Source organism: Ananas comosus, linkage group 9 (genome assembly GCF_001540865.1).
Source record: "Ananas comosus cultivar F153 linkage group 9, ASM154086v1, whole genome shotgun sequence".
NCBI classification, from domain to species: Eukaryota; Viridiplantae; Streptophyta; class Magnoliopsida; order Poales; family Bromeliaceae; genus Ananas; species Ananas comosus.
The window spans coordinates 8577957-8581686 of record NC_033629.1 but is presented as its reverse complement, the minus strand read 5'-3'; positions in this window follow the sequence as shown (position 1 = coordinate 8581686).

Here is a 3730-nt window from a genome sequence, read left to right as displayed (position 1 = left end):
AGTCCTCTGTGGGTACCGCTCTCAAACTCATCGGTCCACCCACTAAGTCTATAGGGATAAGCAGGAATAGTAAAGAAAGCTGGAACAAATCTACAGCTATATGCCACTATACTATCATGCTCTAAATCTAACCACCTGTAGAATAGTGTCAACTCAGACCCAATCTCAAATAAGGACTGTAATCATATCCGTCTCTGGGACTGTGAACACACCCGTCCCGCCCGGTTGCGACTATACAGCTACCTCCACACTAACCAGTCCGTGGAGAGCAAGTCCAACCTGCACGAACGATACCAACGCAAAAGCACAGCGTCCGTCTCCGGAGTGGCACTCATGGGAGCTACCCAACCGAGTATGCAGCGTATTTCTGTCGAGCTCAATCAGGCTCTAACAAGCCAAAGTCAAATAGTTAGGGTCAAAACAGGTCTAGAAACCAAACCCACGTACCCTCGGCACAATCTAAGACCAAAAATAGAAATCTCGGTCCACCGTCCACCCCGACGGCACCGGATAATCTGAAACAACCTAGACTCTGCTGTAAAAATAAGCTCGGCATCCCAGCACGAGCGTAAATGCATTCTAAACTACCCCAGGTATCCACCGCGATGAAACAGCAATGATACAATCAAACCACGGCTCCTAGAGCTAAATCAGGTAGTAGAATCATATAACGGGTTAAAACGCTGGTTTTCTCCTAAGTCAAGATTCCAAGTCCAATATGTATAATTTATTAACTCATTCAGAATGCTTTACAATTCAAATTACAGCCCAAAGCTAATCAATGAATTTAATCAAACTGATTAGTAGACAAAAAGGAAATTATACACGTTGACTATATATGCACTTAGGAGTAACCCGATGAAAAACCCACCTCAAATGCTCTTTCCTGGTAACAAGGAGGCCTCGAAATTGCTGCGAGACTCAGCCGAAATCACACCAAATCAGCAACTAAAATACTTGAAAGATCTAGCGTCGAAATCCACAAAAATCCAATAATTCAGCACTTAAGCTTAAATTAGCTCAAATACAATGCTAATTTCATTAGATTACCTTCAAATCAGCAGTAGCAAGGTTCCCTCAACAGTGAATTGGATGTAGAAAGTTTCTCAGGTTCAAGACTACCCTTCTCCCAAGATCTAAACCCAAGATAACCAAGTTGCATCAATGACAATGATAATTTCAGCACTTAAGCTTAATTAACACAACTCCAATGTCAAAACTCACCTAATCACATCCAAATCTGGTGAGGAGGGTCTCAAATCCAGTGGAGTAAACTGAGATATCTAACTCAGGTCCAAACTTTTCCTCCTTCCGAAGATAGCATCAAGAAAACCTAAAAAAACAGATTTTCAGCTTAAAGTCACCAGCAGTCCAGAAAAATATGGAATCGGCCAAACTAACCTCAACCAAAATCTAAATTCTGGGCTTCGTGGATTCCTCTGGAAGTCTAGAATCCAGCAAACCAAGTTTCACCGCAATCCTACCTTCCTACGTCGCACACGAGCTAAAACACCGAAGGTCGTCGCTGAAAAACTTCAGAATCAGCACTCCTCAAGCTGAATTTGTGGACCTTTGATGAAATTTGAGTGAATTGGAGGGTTAGGATGCTAAAGTGGACTTCTCTGTGAAGAAGGGAGGAAAAGAGCAGCAAGGGGGGGCACTCTACCTATTTATAAGGTGATGATGCGGTCCAAATAGCCTCAGGAATAATTGCTGCAAAGCTGGTACCCTTGTAGAAATCTCCACTTTCAGGCGCCCAAAACCTGTTTCTAGGCGTCCGAATCCTCCAGGCTGCACAAAAAGCCCCACTCGGCTCCTTCGCCCGCGGTGCACTTCACCCATATCCTGCTCCGGCGGCCCACACCTACCACCAGCCACGCGTCAGTACGATCGATATTCACGAGGTGGAATTTTCGGACCCACTTCCGGATGCCCGAAACATGGATCCGAATTGGCTTCTAGTTCTGCTCAGTACTGCACTCAACTTCTGGGCGGCCCAAACCCTATTTTGGGCGCCCGAATCTGGCAAAACTCCAGTTTTGCTTATTTGAGTGTGCCAAGTCTATTTCCGCATTCATTTCATGCAGAAACGACTCCGACTCACTCCGACACTCTCCAGACGTGTCGACCAGTCACTATCACTGAAGCCAATCCTATCCAAGGCTCTAGAGCGCTACAAAGAGTCGAAGAATAAAAAAAAATACAAATAAAGAAATTAAGATGAAACAACAACTACTAGAGTAAAAATTAAACTCTATTAATCTCTCTTTTATTTTTTATTGTACAACTTATTTTTAAGTGATAAATATTATAAAATTAAAATTTTATATTTAATATATGTAATTTTAGCTATATAAAAAGTTATGTGTAAAAAATTATACATTGGCTAAATTACAAAAAGCCCCCTGTAATAACCCACTTTTTCACTTTCCCCCCTGACATTTAAAAACCTAGACTTTGCCCCCTTGTAAAATGAAAAATATTCACAGGGGGGGTTACGGTGTGTAAAATGACCATTTTGCCCCTCGCCATTTTCGTCTTCTTCCTCATCTTCCTCAGCCGCCCCTTTGATCGGCCGCAATTCTCACCTCAATCGGCCGCGATTTCTCTCCATTTCCTTCTCCACCTGCTCCCCTTCTTCTCCTGCACCCTCGCCACCCCTTGATTTCGACGATAGTAGGGAGGAAATCGAGGTGGGTGTTAATGGAGAGGTAGGCAAGGGCAATGAGGGCGAAGGCGAGGCGGCGGAGGAGGGCGAAGGGGAAGTGGGAGAGGGCGAGGCAGTGCAGGACGGCGAGGTGGCGAGACGGCGGCGAGGCGGCGAGCCGGAGAGAGGCGAAGCAACAAGGAAAAGGGCGGAGGGGTATTTTTGGCATAAAAAAATATTTTATAATGAAATCCTAACGGTAGGGGGTGAAGTGCACATTTTTTATTTTACAAGGGGGCAAAGTGTAGGTTTTTAAATGTCAGGGGCGAAGTAAAAAAGCAGGTTATTACAGGGGGGTTTTCTGTAATTTAGCCTACATTATATAATTTAAATTTTAGAAGAGAATGGGAGGAATGATTTGGAGAAAAAAAAAAAGCCCCATTGCCGAAATTAATCGAGAGAGAGAGAGAGATAGAGGAAAAAAAAATCCCACCTAAGCCACCAGCGCCAGCTCCAGCGCCCACTCGCGCACGCGCGCGCCCTGCGCCCGCGCCCGCCCGCGGCTGCCCCCGCCCGCGCCTTCGCCACTCACTGTCACGTAGATCGCCGAACTCAACTTTTAATATATCTATATAAATTGCCACGCTGACAATTCATTAATTTATATAGATATAGATATAGATATAGATTTTATTTGTTTCTGATTTTCTTTTCTCTCTACTTAGCATCAAGTGTTCTTTGCGTCAACTGTTGGGTCAGCTTTTCGTTTACATTTCGCCATGAAACTTAGGGGTTGTTTGGTTGCACGCATTTGCAACTGTACCGCAGTTGCAAATGTATGCAACCTCAAAGAAAAAAAATTTATTTTTATATTTTAAATAAAATAAATTTAAATTTTAATTTTTTACACACTTGTATTGCCTGATAAATTTTATTAGTATGAGTTTATTTACAAGTATTTTTTATTTATCATATATATATTATATATATATGCTTTCGAAGTACGAGCCTCCATACTTGTAATTGTTTCAACTGAGGGTCACCGTCCGATTCGGCGATCCGATTTCCATTAAATAGAATCTA